This window comes from Maniola jurtina, chromosome 25, assembly GCF_905333055.1.
Source record: "Maniola jurtina chromosome 25, ilManJurt1.1, whole genome shotgun sequence".
Taxonomy (NCBI): domain Eukaryota; kingdom Metazoa; phylum Arthropoda; class Insecta; order Lepidoptera; family Nymphalidae; genus Maniola; species Maniola jurtina.
Genome location: NC_060053.1, coordinates 6,979,046 through 6,995,946, shown reverse-complemented (window position 1 = coordinate 6,995,946; position 16,901 = coordinate 6,979,046). Strand labels below are relative to the sequence as shown.

General features: G+C 37.3%; 1 long non-coding RNA gene and 1 other non-coding gene across 2 annotated transcripts; both read right to left on the bottom strand.

Annotated features, from left to right (window-relative positions):
• Positions 1 to 1,788: 1,788 nt before the first annotated feature.
• Positions 1,789 to 1,861, bottom strand: Trnav-cac. Its single transcript has one exon. It is a non-coding gene; the product is annotated as a tRNA-Val (tRNA).
• A 557-nt stretch (positions 1,862 to 2,418) lies between these two features.
• Positions 2,419 to 16,774, bottom strand: LOC123878058. Its single transcript, XR_006798735.1, has 3 exons — positions 16,765 to 16,774; positions 9,667 to 9,670; positions 2,419 to 2,491 (listed from the first exon to the last, which is right to left on the bottom strand). It is a non-coding gene; the product is annotated as an uncharacterized LOC123878058 (long non-coding RNA).
• Between the last annotated feature and the right edge of the window lie 127 nt (positions 16,775 to 16,901).

Below are 16,901 nucleotides of genomic sequence, written 5' to 3'. Positions count from 1 at the left end.
AAAACAAGTTACAGCAAGTGATATTTAATTATTTAAAATACACGTAACTCCGAAAAGATAGAAGTACGTGCCCGGGATCGAACCCCCGACCTCCGATTAGAAAGCGGACGTCCTAACCATTAGGCTATCATTCCTCTAAAATATAAGTGGTGAACCCAAACCCTTAAACCTAGCCGAAATAGTTAAGGAATTCTGACTATGTAACTTTCTACGTAGGAGGCGGAAAGATGTTACCTTCCTTCCTTCCTCAAATATTCCGTATTCACGAGGAAACTATTTGGGGAAATTTTCTTTATTGGTGGCAAAATTTTCCGTTTGACTATAATCTAAGAGATTACATCAATATTATTAACCCCCGACCCAAAAAGAGGGGTGTTATAAGTTTGACGTGTGTATCTGTGTATCTGTCTGTGGTATCGTAGCTCCTAAACTAATGAACCGATTTTAATTTAGTTTTTTTTTGTTTCAAAAGTGGCTTGATCGAGAGTGATTTTTGCTATAATCTAAGAAAATCGGTTCAGCCGTTTGAAAGTTATCAGCTTTGATGTATCGTACAAATTGTTGGAATAAAAACTCGAGCACGAAACCCTTAGTGCGCGAGTCTGACTCGCACTTGGTCGGTTTTTTTTAAATAAAGCCACATGCCCCTTCTTCGTACCTAGTCGTACCTAACAAAAATTTCCTTAAACGAAAAGATGCATAGTTTTAGTTTAAACTTTCTCCGACCCTTATCAAAATCTCACCCGAATACCTTAGTTCTCTATATAAGCGCCATATAGCAGCGGTATGTAACGCAATAACTCGGCCGGGCTCCATTATTGCGCCATGCGTCTTGCTAAATACGCCTAACGAGTTATTATGGCGCATTCGAGCCGTACACCTTCCAAATTGCTCGCTGTAATTATACCTATACCTACTAGAACTTAATGTTTAACCTATAAGTCTACTTTCATAATCTTTATTTCTCCATTCCCCCACTGCCGTAGTTCGATAGGTCAGCATTTCGATACGACCGGAGAGATACCAGGGGCTTGACGTGCTTTCGAGGGTGTAACACCGCTAACTTTCCAACTCCAGGCTGTTACTGACAAAAACTGCAAGATGCTTAACATTAACTTTGGGTCTTGGGTTTTTGGACTCAAGTATGAGACCTTATAATCCGCAGTTGAATAAGTTAGCCCCTAGCTGTAGGTATATAAGCAACACAACAACCTTATAAGCTGTATAAGCGCCAATAGCAGTGGTATGTAACGCAATAACTCGGCCAGGCTCCATTATTGCGCCATGCGTCTTGCTAAATACGCCTAACGAGTTATTGTGGCGCATTCGAGCCGCACACCTTCCAAATTGCTCGCTGTAATTATACTGTACATATTATTACCTTTAAGTATGGTAGTACGATTCAGGTACTAAACCAATGACAGTCAATTATCACACTGACCTCTAAGCTGACGCTCAGAGAGACCTCCCTGGCAGTAAGTAGTGAAAAAAATGGTCAAGTGCGAGTCGGAATCGCACACAAAGGATTCCGTAAATTTTTTTTTTTTCAAATTTATTTTATTTTAATTTTCATTGCGCCCATATTGAAATTTTTATTATTAGGCGCGGATTTTAATTATTATTGATTTTATGTTAGGTATAGCGGCAATACGAGTAGCTGTGAAAATTTTCAATTCTCTACCTATTACGGTTCACGAGATACAGGCCGCTGACAGACAGATGGACGGACGGACAGTGAAGGCTTAGTAATTGACACCCTTCGGGTGTGGATCCTGAAAATTAAAAAAATGTTTCCGCCCGGGATCGAACCGGGGACCTTGTGCGTGTGAAGCACACGTGATAACCGCTACACTACGGAAACTACATCGTTGAAGGTGAAATACTGGTATGGTAAGGTACTAAATAAAAAAGTTATTAAGTAAAAAAAGTGGGGGTCTCTAAAAATTTTTGTTGCTATTGTATGGAGTGGGATGTCAAATGAAACAGGAGAAAATTCTGAGTTCATAAAATGTAAATGTACATTTAAATATACCAAGCGAAAGAAAAACAGTTTGACTATAATATTTCAGCGTTTATTAAGACGATCGCCGTCGGGTTTTAGTTTTCAACTTTATCTTCTCTTATTTTTAGATCATTTTCTTTGCGAAAGCACCTTTTTACGTATAAATAATATATTTTATAGAAAAAAATAATCTCATAATACTCTACTATTACCCTCTAAGTATCATCACATCAAAGACCTTTGTGAGGAATCACAGATAAGTAAAATACAATTTGTTGCAAATACGACTCCGGGTGTTTGTACGGTTAGCAAAAAACTTCAAAAGTCTAGAAAAATAACAAAATAGTTTTAGACAAATTATATAACTAGATGATGCCCGCGCCTTCGTCCGCGTGGGAACTTTTTCATTTTGCGGGATGAAAAATTACCTATGTAAATTTCCGGTATGCAAGCTACCTCTGTATCAAATTTCATATAAATCGGTTTAACCTAATGGGCCTCTAAGAATCCCGTGGGAACACTTTGATTTTCCGGGATAAAACGTAGCATATGTCCTTCCCCGGGAATAAGCTAACTCTCTACCAAAGCTAACAGACAGACAGCCTTTCGCATTTATAATATTAAAAAGTATGGATTAGTATGGATATGGATATTCAGGTTTTTAAAGGGCATATGGAAGGAAAAAAGAGGAGAGAAAGACCAAAGAAAAGGAAGATGGATTGCGTGACAAAGATACGAATATTATGAGTGTAAAAGGGCTGGTCAATGCAATGACGGTTGACAGAAGTGAGTGGAAGAAGGACATGTTGTGCTAACCTCGCACAGCGTGGACAGGAAGAAGAAGAAGAAGATTCATCATCATCATCATCATGATCAACCCATCGCCGGCTCACTACAGAGCACGGGTCTCCTGTCAGAGTGAGAAGAATTTTGGCCGTAGTCTACCACGCTGGCCAAGTGCGGTTGGCAGACTTCACACACCTTTGAGAACATTATCTAGATTCTAGTAGAAGTTTTAGATTTTAAACAATTGACAAGTGACTGTGTGACTAATCGAAGAGAAAAAGGTTCGAGTCAAAATGTCTTTACTTACAAGTTTAAGACGTAGTTTTGTATCTTGCAGTTAGATGACGCTATATATTTCTTAAAAGCTAGTTAGGGCTTTCAAAAGTAATATTTCTTGTACGAAGGTACGGAACCCTTCGTGTGCGAGTCTGACTCGCACTTGACCAATTTTTTTTATTGATTTAATGTAAGAATTTAATTTGTTATATTAAATATTTTTTTGTCAACGGTACATGTGACCTAACTCGTCACCGCTGTATATTGTTGTAAGATTTTCTTTTATGCTTCTTTATCGACCTTCCTTGCACATTAGTGTTGGTCATGATATCGATAAATGTGAAAATTGATTTAAAAAAAGTTTACACGTCGCTCCTACGTAGGGGAAGTCCGGGAGAGTTGAACCGCTTTTTGCTTAAAGTGTCGTATTTTCTTATAAATGAGGCTTAGTGATTCAATTGTAATTATAAACAGTAGCTTATTTATTTAGGATTACTTATGCATAATTACTTTTTCGAATTTATAATACTGAAATATGTTATTGTTATATATATTTGAATGAAAAATGGGATTTGGGTCAACTCTCCCCACCCCGAGGGACACTTGAACCGGGGTCTGGGGAGAGTTGAACATAGCATTTTAAAGGGGAAAATAAAAACATTTTGTAGCTTAAATTACAGATATACTAAACAAAACATCACAAAATGAAATTAAATCATAAATAAACATAGCTATTGCTTTTCTTATAAAGAAAAAACTGATGTGAGTCAGACTCGCGCACTCGGAATTTTTTTCCAACATTTTGCGCGATAAATCAAAAACTATTATACATAAAAATAAATAAAAATCTGTTTTAGAATGTGCAGGTAAAGCCCTTTCATATGATACCCCACTTGGTATAGTTATCTTATTTTGAAAATTGAAACACATTCTAATTTTTTTTAATGATGTAAACAAAAATTCGCGGTTTTCAGATTTATTCCTGTACTTGTGCTATAAGACCTACCTATAAGGGTTCCGTTTTTCGGTCCGAGGTACGGAACTCTAAAAAAAAGAAAATTTCAACATATTCTTTAACATTCCACAATCAACATAATTATTAAACATTTTGCCAACAAAGTTAAATATATAAAGTTTCTTTAATCAAATTTGTTGGTCTTTCTTAATCCTTTTCATCAATATCTTGTGTAACTCCTACGCATATCTCATGGACATAATATCTTCGGCATAAACCACATAAACGTATAGTCAAAATTTCTTCTGATGTGCAAACAAAACAATACCAACGATCATTCACGTCAGGAATTCTGCAAAATCACTATTACTGGAACTATCAGCGTACGCAACATCTTCACATACGTCTTCACACTTGGTTTCACTATCATCATTAACATTTTTATTTTTTTTAGCCTTTTTGTTTCGAACCTTGTTTAGTTTTCAAAGTTTTCTTTCTAAATTACTAAATTTATTAAATAAAACTTCAAATTTTCGCATACAAACACTGTAGAGGGAGACATGAACCACTGGTCATATCTCCCGCACCCGCCATGGTTCAACTCTCCCGCATATACTACTTTGACATTAAATTTTACCCACAGAAAAAACAATCAATCTTAGCAAAAAAATACTTAGCACATGTCAAACTACAATAATCAGGCAGTACAATAGTAATAACACACAATACGTAACTCTATAAACACGGCCGCAATCTCAAAAATACATAAATTAATAAAATTTACTCCGTCGTAACAAAAACACTTTTCCGAGCCTGATAGCCAAACAAACCGGCCATTGTAAAAAATGGCGACGTGCTGGTTACTGGCCTCCCACGCTTTACCAATGACCGTCTTGACGTTTCATTAGCGCGAAATTTAAGCTGAATTTTTAAAGGTGGTTCAACTCTCCAACCTGAGCAAGTCTCCCGGACTTCCCCTACCTAAGTAGTCGGATTTCTAAACTTGATACCTTCACGCGATCCTGAGGAAAAGAATCTTGACAGACAGACAGACATAGAGACAAACTGACATATATTTTTTAGGGTTCCGTACCGCAAAAGGAAAAATAAACCCTTATAGGATCACTTCGTTGTCTGTCTGTCTGTCTGTCGTGTCTGTCAAGAAAACCTAAACGGTACTTCCCTTTGACCTAGAATTACGAAATTTGACAGGCAGGTAAGGTAAGTCTTTATAGCACAAGTAAAGAAAAAATCCAAAAATTCGAAAACCGTGAATTTGTGGTTACATCATTAAAAAAAATTAAAATGTGTTCATGAACAAATAAATTAGTATTTTCAATTTTCAAAGTAAGATAACTATACCAAGTGGGGTTCGGAATCCTACAAATAAACATTATGTACATAAACTTGTTTTAAGCCTCGTAAAACATTGTAAGGTTTACACTTGGGTTTACATTGAAAAATTATATGGGAAAATACACTTTTGAACGTTTTCAAACGAATTAAAAAACGGATTTTTTTTTCTTTATCCCCAGCACAAACAAGGCTCGATCAAACAACACGAAGCTATATTTGCGAAGTAAACACGCGGTTTAAAATACATATAACGTGTAAAAAGGTCTAATAAATAATCTCTAGAGAGTTTTGGCAAATAAAGTCGGGTTAGTCCTGGATCATTATTTTTTTTTAAGAATATTAGCCATGCCATCATGACTAATACTCCTCCAAATAAAAAAAGGAAAGAGAAAGGTCTCCTCCAATTAAGCGTAAAGTGGGCCAGGAGTGGGTATGACAAAAGTGTAACGAGTGGGGTTTGAACCGCCGACCTTTCGAAATTCAGTCCGCTCCTCAACCGTTGAGCTATCGAGGCTCTAAATTATTATTATTACTAACATTTAATCCATACTTTCCTTATACTTTCATCATCAAGATGAACCCATCTACCCACTACAGAGAATAGGTCTCCTCTCAAAATGAGAAGAGTTTTGGCCAAAGTCTACCACGCTGGCCGAGTGCGGATTGGCAGACTTCACACATCTTTGAGAACATTGTGGAGAACTCTCAGGCATGCAGGTTTCCTCACGATGATTCCCTTCATCATTAAAGCAAGTCATATTTAATTTCTTAAAACGTACATAACTCTGAAAAGTTAGAGGTGCGTGCCCGGAATCGAACCCCCGACCTCCGATTAGGAGGCGAACATCCTAACCACTAGGCTTTTACCGCTTAATTCCATACTTTATTTTAATTTTATGACGGACGGACGGACGGACAAACAGACAGACAGACAGACAACAAAGTGATCCTATAAGGGTTCCGTTTTTCCTTTTGAGGTACGGAACCCTATAAACAAATCCTCAAAACAGACTATCATTAGGGCAGCAACACAAGACGTAGAAATCGATAAGTATAGATACCTATTTATCAATACCATCGATAAATAAAATCGCCTCAGTTCCATCACTAGCTAGTCATATCGAATACAAAGCGAGTCATTGTGTTCCTTGTTCTATTGAGACGGCTACAACGACTAACTAAGTCATAATTATAACTGGGAGTTAAACTGAGAGTAACTTCAATATATATATTTAAACACCGACTTCCAAAACCACTACAAAGTAAAATAACATAAATTCAAAATTTAAAAACCCCGACACAAAACTCTCTAAAAAGTAAATAACTTTCAAACGGCTGAACCGCTTTTCTTTGATTATAGCTAAGAACACTCTCGATCAAGCCATCTTTCAAACAAAAAAAAAACAAATTAAAATCGGTTCTTTCGTTTAGGAGCTACGATGCCACAGACAGATACACAAACAAACAGATACACACATACACACGTCAAACTTATAACACCCCTCTTTTTGGGTCGTGGTTTAAAAATAATTTTTGTTTCTACACGAGTAGATATGTATGTATGAAGTCGGGCAAGCTTCACGTTTAGATTTCTAGTTTCTTTTATTGCTCGCCCGACTTTGATTGATTTGATTTGACGGAAGTTTGACTTTGAATGGGTTTTGTTTGTGGAGTTTATTATTTAGTAAATTTAGTAACCCCCGACCCAAAAGGAGGGGTGTTATAAGTTTGACGTGTGTATCTGTGTATCTGTCTGTGGCATCGTAGCTCCTAAAGTAATGAACCGATTTTAATTTAGTTTTCTTTTGTTTGAAAGGTGGCTTGATCGAGAGTGTTCTTAGCTATAATCCAAGAAAATCGGTTCAGCCGTTTGAAAGTTATCAGTTGTTTTCTAGTTACTGTAACTTTTACTTGTCGGGGGTGTTATAAATTTTTACATTACACAGATAGATCCACATTACACAGATTACCAGATACACACGTCAAACTTATAACACCCCTCTTTTTGGGTCGGTGGTTATTAAACTAGAAAAGCACGTTAATCATTGTGACGTCACATGCCAGTATGCCCTCCCATGGGACCATCATGTCTAGGACATTCTGGTAAATCTCTTTTACGTCTTAAAGCGCTAAGTAACCCAATTTCCCCCTTTCCCCTAAAGGATTTGCATACGTATCTTTGGATTCGGTGTCATACAAACATTAGCATCTATCAAGTTAGAGGGAGACAGCGATACGTGCCTGTCGCGTGCCAGAAAGGGACGGAAGAATGTAGTTTCATATTGTGCTCATCTCAATATCGAGATTAAAAGTGACGCTTCGCTTGGCGCAAATTATTAGGCGTAGGGTTAGAAAAAAAAATTAAAATCTTAAGAATATATAGAATAGGTGAAAATTCTTATTTATTCCTAAAAAGCATAAATTACTAAGCTGCAATGACCGCAACTGCATTTGCGTTGAATTAGTTTTTTGAAATTTCATATTTTCCCGCGAATAACGACATTTTTCGGGATAAAAAGTAGCATATTATGTCCATTTCCGGGATATAAAGGTACAGAACCTTTCGTTAAAATTTGTTAAGACGCCCTCATAAAGTTTGGGAAACTGAAATGCAAGCGGCAGCCGCTAAGGTGGAAAAGGCCAATAGGTGCAATGAGGAAAATATAGAGAACTAGAGGATGCCCGCGACTTCGTCCGCGTGAATTTAGATTTTTATAGATCCCGTGGGAACTCTTTGATTTTCCGGGATAAAAAGTAGCCGTAGTAGTAGTAGTAGCTTATGTCCGTCCCCGGGATATAAGCTAACCCTGTACCCGTCAGAATCGGTTACACTGTTGGGTCGTGAAAAGTCAGCAGACAAACAGACAGACAGACACACTTTCGCATTTATAATATTAGCATGGATAATTTCATATTTGTGCCTATTGGGGTACAGACCATGGGTTCGTGGGGCGAGGATGCCAGATCCTTTTTAAGGACCTGTCATTCCGTCTCGTGGAGTCCACGGGTTACCGGAGGTCTGGCAGTTAAATATTAATCAGTAGGTTAGTTGTCAGCATATTAGTCTGGCCATTCAACGAGGTAACGCAGCCAGTGTTTTAGGCACCCTGCATCGTTACAGTGGTTTAGATGACATTTTTGTTTTGTGATTTTTATATTTAAATATTTATAGTATTTGTAAATGAAGATTACCAATTTTTTGGGTTCCGTACCTCGAAAGGAAAAACGGAACCCTTACAGTATCACTTTGTTGTCTGTCTGTGTATCTGTCTGTCTGTCCGTCCGTCCGTCAGTCCGTTCGTCGTGTCTGTCAAGAAAACCTATAGAATACTCCCCGTTGACCTAAAATCATGAAATTTGGCAGGTAGGTAGGTCTTATAGCACACGTAAAGTAATAAATCCGAAAACCATGAATATGTGGTTACATCATTAAAAAAAATTGTTTAAATTTTCAAAGTAAAATAACTATACCAAGTGGGGTATCATATGAAAGGGCTTTACTTGTATATTCTAAATCAGATTTTTATTTATTTTTATGCGTAATAGATATTAATTTATCGTGCAAAATGTTGGAAAAAATACCCGAGTACGGAACCCTCGGTGCGCGAGTCTGACTCGCACTTGGCCGGTTTTTTTTTTACTTTTTAGTATGTGTGGTTATTGAAGTCGGTTTTATTTTATTCTTGATTTTTTTGCTATCCCTACACAGCGCTCACTTCAGTTAGATGTCGGCAGATGTTTTTGCGCACTATACCTCTGACACAGACACCTTTTTATGTTTAGGTCGGGGAAATAGGTCAACTGGAAGACACAATTTTTTTATAGGATACACAGATGAGCTCGTGCGTTGACAGGCATGTCTATTTCTATTTTTTACCCGACTACATACTACTACCCGTAGTTATATTATTTTGGAAACCTACATGCTAATTTCAACAACAACTGTACAAAGTTTCAACTCAATCGGATGAAGATGCGAGAACGGCAAGGCATATGTAATGAACGAATGGATTCACAAAGAATAATTTTTATATTTTTACCCGACTACGGCAAAGCAAAAAGGAAGGGTTACAATTTTAGCAGTCTATATATTATGTGTGTAGGTTTGTATCCAGATTGTGTTCCACCGTAGCGCCTAAATTACTGGGCCGATTTTAATAGGTGGGGTGGAATGAGGTGTCAATCGATTCGTTATTATGATTCAAGTGACATAGGCTATATTGAATATAAAAATTTGGCTTAACGGATGTTACATTCATAAAAGGGGGGTCTCCAAAAATTTTTTTTTCACGGATCTTCTTTCAAAATGGGCAGGGTTTATGGCATAGTCTACCACGCTCGTCCAGTGCGAATTGACAGACTTCACACACTTTTGAGAACATTATAAAGAACTCTCAGGCATGCAAGATCGTCACGATGTTTTTCTTCACGGTTAAATAAATTAATAAAAAATATTTTTTATTCGATTAAACTTTTACAAGTAGGTACTTTTGAATCGTCAAATGCATCTACCACGCACTGGTTCGGAATGCATGTCCTACCGAAAACGTGAAGGGAAAGGCTAAAGCGTGATATTTAATTGCTTAAAATGGACATAACTCCGAAAAGTTAGAGGTGCCCGGGATCGAACCCCCGACCTTCCAAACAGAAGTCTGACGTATTCAATTATTGACGTATTCAATTCAGATCAACATTCATTCCATGAGAGTAGCATAAATGCGAGCAAAAAAATTATCCCTAGAAGTCTTGTCCAGTCTATTCCAGTACTACAACATCATTGTTCATAGTCACACGTATTCCGATTCAAAAGGATATTTTTTCCTCTTTGCAAATGCTAGACAGCCAGATTCTGTTAACTTAGATGTCTTACATATTAGTTTTTAGGGTTCCGTAACCCGAAGGGCGCCAACGGGACCCTATTATCAACCTCCGCTATCCGTCCGTCCACCGGGAATCGAACCCGCAACCACAGCGCCAACCACTGCGCCGGAAAGTCGTCAAAATACCGTCTACGGCTGGCGTAAGACATGAAAACTGGCTGCGTAGATGTGCTACAGAATATGTATACGTTACTACGAGATGGCTACAGTCAGTGACGGATTAAGACTACTTGATGCCCTAAGCAATCCATGCCTGTGGGCCCCCTATCCGTATGTCAACTAGAATCGGTCATAAACCTTTACCGCCTAAAAACATTAGTTTTTTGTAAAATTAGATGATGAGATGTATCATGTAACGTACTTTAGAAGTGGGGTAGGCGCGACAGCAATAAAAACCAAAGCATAATTTATTTATTTATTGGTGTCGTTTTTGGTGACGTGAAAGTGAGACGTGATGCCCTAAGGACGGATTTTTTGTGCTTCTTCTGGTGCCCCATCAGACGTGATGCCCTAGGCAATTGCTTAATTTGATTAAGGGTTAATCCGTCACTGGCTACAGTGTCTACAATATGGAGTCTACAACTTACACTTAGGGGTAGTCTATCTCTATTATAAATGCCAAGAGTGTGTTTCTTTGTTGGTTTATGAGTTTGTCATTTAATCAGGTTGGAAAGGAGCAACGAATCGACGTGATTTTTTGCATGGTTAATGGTTATAGTTAAAGACCTGAAGAGTGACATAGGATATTTTTATCCTAATCAATGAGTTCCCACGGGATTAGGGTTTTACCCTAAATCTACGTGGATGAAGTCACGAGCATTAGATAGTTTTTGATAATTTCCTTCCATAAAAAATACTTTGATTTTTTCTTTACGGCATCCGCGTGGATTACAAGAATTTCAAACCTCTATTTTACCCCTTTAGGAGTGGAAATTTCAAAAATCCCTTCTTGAAGGATGTCTACGTCATAATAGATATCTGCATGCCAAACAGCTCGATCCGTCCAATAATACAAGATACTAATATAATAGACTTTATTGTTTTCTTATTGCTAGTTATATAAACATGTGTTATATATTATATCTATAAAATAAAAACTAACAATTAACAATAGGCCGCAAACTCAGCGCTGGTTTTCAGTTTGCTCCAAAAAAATATTGATTAAATGTATTATATTTCGATTAAATATTTATTACTAGCTGATGCCCGCGACTTCGTTCGCGTGGATGTAGGTCTTTTAAAATTCCCGTGGGAACTCTTTGATTTTCCGGGATAAAAAGTACCCTATGTGCTAATCCAGGGTATAATCTATCTCCATTCTTAATTTCAGCCCAATCCGTCCAGTAGTTTTTGCGTGAAGGAGTAACAAACATACACACACACACACACACACACACACATACAAACTTTCTCCTTTATAATATTAGTGTGATTTATTGATATTTTGATAAGATATTTCGATAATATCACAGGCTTCTCTAATTTAAACTCTTCATAAAAGCTCAACCATAAATTGCGCGGCATCGTCTAGAAATCAAACGAGAAAAATGATATCCCTGTACGATATCAGACGATTACGTTAAAATAAATCGTTTTTGCTAAATCGTGGATTTGGCCGTACTGATCTAGCCCCTACCAACGGTTTGATTTTGTTTAGGTCTTTTTAACCCCCGACCCAAAAAGAGAGGTATTAGAAGTTTGACGTGTGTATCTGTGTGTGGCATCGTAGCTCCTTAACTAATGAACCGATTTTAATTTAGTTTTTTTTTGTTTGAAAAGTGGCTTGATCGAGAGTGTTCTTAGCTATAATCCAAGAAAATCGGTTCAGCTGTTAGAAAGTTATCAGCTCTTTTCTAGTTTTCTTATAGAGGTTTTTGTGTCGGGGGTTTTTTTAATTTTGAGTTGTTTTATTTGCAACTAGCCGATGCCCGCGACTTCGCCCGCGTGGATTTAGGTTTTTCAAAATCCCGTAGGAACTCTTTGATTTTCCGGGATAAAAAGTAGCCTATGTGCTAATCCAGGATATTATCAATCTCCATTGCAAACAGCCAAATCCGTCCAGTAGTTTTTGCGTGAAAGAGTAACAAACATACACACACACACACACACACACACACACACACACATACAAACTTTCGCCTTTATAATATTAGTGTGATTAGTGTGATATATTCTGAATTTTTCAATTTCAATAAATTTTTTCGTTGTTTTTTTTTTATGGTATCTTATCAGTAATCATCAGTACTATCGCCTGTCTTGGTTTTTGCTAGCGTTCTGGTTACACCCTGTATATTCAGAAGTATCGACTCATAGTAGTGGTGTGCGGCAGTAACAATAATTCAACGTAGCGAACGGATAACCGTCCGCGTGATAGAAATGAGCGATCGCTCAAACCGCTCGCTCGCCGCGCGCCGCTCGCTGCACCGACGTTATATTTATTATAACTCATATTTATCAAATCAACCTATTACTAGCCTCAATTTATATAACTTAACTAGCTGATGCCTGCAGCTTCGCCCGCGTGGATTTAGGGTCTGAAATCCCGTGGGAACTTTCCCGTGGGATTAAAAAAGAAATTACGCAAATCGGTTCAGAAATCTCGGAGATATCGGTGTACATAGGTAGAAAAACACAACTCTCTTTTTGAAAGTCGGTTAAAAAAGTAGCCTATGTTACTCCCTGGCCAATCCTCTACTTGTCTGTGAAAATCCCGTCAAAATCGGTTCAGCCGTTCCGAAGATTAGCCTTTTCAAACAGACAGACAGACAGACAGACAGACAAAAATTTTAAAAACGTGTGATTCAGTTGTGGTATCGTTCAAATAACCATATGAGCTTAATATGAGGTAGTTATTTCGAAATTACAGACAGACACTCCAATTTTATTTATTAGTATATAGATAATATTTTATTTTTTAATTATAATTATATAATAATCCTCTATCTATACTAATATTATTATAAATGCGGAAGTGTGTCTGTCTGTCTGTCTGCTATCTTGTAACCGATTCTGACGTTTGATACAGGGTTAGCTTACATCCCGGACGGACGGGGGACGGACATAGGCTACTTTTTATCCCGGAAAATTAAAGAGTTCCCGCGGGATTCCTAAAGACCCATTCACTTAGCCGATTTGTATGAAAGGTACCGAAGTAGCTTGCGTCCCTGTAATCGAAATATGCAAGTTTATCCCGGAAAATCAAACAGTTCCCACGGGATGTATAAAAATTTAAACCACGCGGACGTAGTCACGTGCATCCTCTAGTTATATATTAATGAAGCCTCGACAGCTAGACACTTGAGGAGCGGACTGAATTCCGAAAGGTCGGCGGTTCAAACCCCATCCGTTTCTATCCGCACAATTCTATTCTAACTGCGAAAGTGTGTCTGTCTGTCTGTCTGATAGCTTTTCACGACCCAACAATTTAACAACGTTTGATGGGTACAGAGTTAGCTCACATCCCGGGGAGCGACATAGGCTACTTTTTATCCCGGAAAATCAAAGAGTTTCCACGGGATTTTTTGACTACCTGAATGAAATCGCAGGCAATACTTATACCGCCTGTATACCGGAGCCGTCTCTGTACCAAATGCCCTCTGTGGAAACGTTACAGACAGATACAAGTTCTCATTTATAATATTAGTATTTACTAGCTGTGCCCGCGACTTCGTTCGCGTGGAATAGTGACTTTTCGCGCTTTATATAGCCACGGACGCTCAGGCGCGAGGCGCCGTGATTCTTTAAATTGACATAACTTTTTTATTTATGAACCGATTGACATGAAATAAACACTAAATCCTAAGTGAAGCTTACTACAATATATTAGTGAAAACCGTATCTAAATCGAATAAGCCGTTTCCGAGATTAGCGTAACAGACAAACAGACAAAAAAAAATTAATTACAATTTCGGGTTCGGCATCGATATAATAACAACCCCTGCTACTTTTTTTTTATATATTTCCATTGTACAGACACCACTTTTCTACAATTTTATTATATGTATAGATTTGAAAGTGAATACCTACCTACCTCCCTACATTCAAAATCTCTAGTCATCACTATTTTTATTTAGTTCATATCCAAACATTGAAAAGCAAACACAGAGATGGAATATTTTAATGTTTGCTCACACAAGTGTTTACTTTACATTTTGGTCGGGCAGTAAATTTTTCATCCTGTCCAGTAACGGACAGGCATATAATAAAGGGAGCAAAACGGGTGTAAATTACAATTTAGGAGTGATTTAATAAATAATAAACTAAACAACTAAACTAAATAACTAAATAATAATAATTATTAAAATAATGAACCTAAAACAAAAAAAAAACCTTAAAAAATATAATATAATAACAAAAACAAGTGTAAATTAAAAATTTATAACACCCCCGACAAGTGAAGGTTACAGTAAGAACTAGAAAAGAGCTGATAACTTTCAAACGACTGAACCGGTTTTCTTGGATTATAGCTAAGAACACTCTCGATCAAGCCACCCCTCAAACAAAAAAAACAAAATTAAAATCGGTTCATTAGTTTAGGAGCTACGATGCCACAGACAGATACACAGATACACACGTCAAACTTATAACACCCCTCTTTTTGGGTCGGGGGTTGATAATATTAAAGGAAGTCCTTTTAGGCAAGGTTCCGAAGATACTGGCAGCGTTCCCCCTTTGAATGGCTAGACTAATTCTTTGTCCGAGGTAGCTGCCAGCTCTTCGGTCTCCTGTGATGATTTAGGAGTTGCGTGCGATTTTGAATCTTGTTCGATTTAAAGATGACACCCGCAGAAACAGCTGGCGAGAATAGCTTATTGGTTAAAACTTTGAAATCTTTTTCGGGTTTGAAGATTAAGTCTACAGTTTGAAGCAATTAATTTATAAATATCTTACCGTATCGTATGTAAGGAAGAATGAATGGATGGATGGATGTTTGTTACTCTTTCACGTAAAATCTACTGGATGGACTTGGCTGAAATTTGCAAATGAAGATAGATTATGCCCTGGAGATGGATGCATGCCCTATATGGATACATAGGCTATTTTTTATCCCGGAAAATCAATGAATTCCCACGGGATTTTTAAAGACACATATCATAATAATAGATAACACTAGCCGATGCCCGCGACTTCGCCCGCGTGAATTTAGGTTTTTTGAAATCCCGTGGGAACTCTTTGATTTTCCGGGATAAAAAGTAGCCTATGTGCTAATCCAGGATATTATCTATCTCCATTCTGAATTTCAGCCAAATCCGTCCAGTGTTTTTTGCGTGAAGGAGTAACAAACATACACACGCACAAACACACACACACACACACACACACACACACACACACACATACAAACTTTCGCCTTTGTAATATTAGTATGATATATAAAAATTATTAGTTCTCTTGCGGAGTGTCTTTTAAATGCGGGAAATTATCTTACTCCGAACGGAAAACAAAAAATTTACTAGTGATAAATAAAACAAGACAGGAACCCCCAAAACTTTTGCCTCTTGATTGTGGAAAAAAAGCGAAAGCGGCGAGTTTGGAAATGAGCACAGATTATACATGCGTAACGTCAGCTGAGCTACAAGTTTTGGCGGGAAAATCATTGCCCTAAGGGACTGTGAGGATTTTGCTACTATAGGTCGCGACTGACTGTTGCTACTTATTTAGAAAAATAGGGTAGAATATAAATAATATATGGCCTACTTTTTTAACCCCCGACCCAAAAAGAGGGGTGTTATAAGTTTGACGTGTGTATCTGTGTATCTGTGTATCTGTGTATCTGTCTGTGGTATCGTAGCGCCTAAACGAATGAACCGATCTTAATTTACTTTTTTTTGTTTGAAAGGTGGCTTGATCGAGAGTGTTCTTAACTATAATCCAAAAAAATTGGTTCAGCCGTTTAAGAGTTATCAGCTCTTTTCTAGTTTTCTTGTAGAAAAGAAGGTTAGATAACCGTTAGGTTCATAATATTATGTCAATTGACAAATGTCAAGCTGTCAAGATGGACGTTGCCTAAATACATAATTATTTATTTGAAAATGATGTTTTGGAAAACTCAGATACTTTAGATCGTAGGCGCGGAATAGTCCAAGAAAATCAGTTCAGCCGTTTAAAAGTTATCAGGTCTTTTCGGTCTTTTCTAGTTACTGTAACCTTCACTTGTCGGGGGTGTTATAAATTTTTAATTTACACTTGGTAATGTTTTCGAAAGAATAATTCTCAAAAGTAGTTGGAACCCAGAGCTGTATTAATCAAAAGTTAAAAAATACTTAGATGCTTACTTCTTACTTATCGGCTAATTTTACCTTAATTTTTATTAATCGCTTAATTATCTTACTTAGCGCAATACACTTACATCATCACTAACTATCCATAAAGTGTGTTGCTTGTAGGTTTGTTGATTTATTTTTCAATCATGCCACAAGAGGATTGACTTCATATTTTGCATGATTATTTAAAGACCTAGAGAGTGCCATAGAATACTTTTTATCCTACAAAATAAAAAGAGTTCCCACGGGCTTTTAAAACCCTAAATCCACTCGGACAAAGTCGCGGGCATCAGCTAGTCTATAATAGTTAATTTAGTTTTGTTTCTTAGTTGTTACTACGCTTTAAAAAAATGTACGTAGCAAATAAACCGACAAACAGTTTT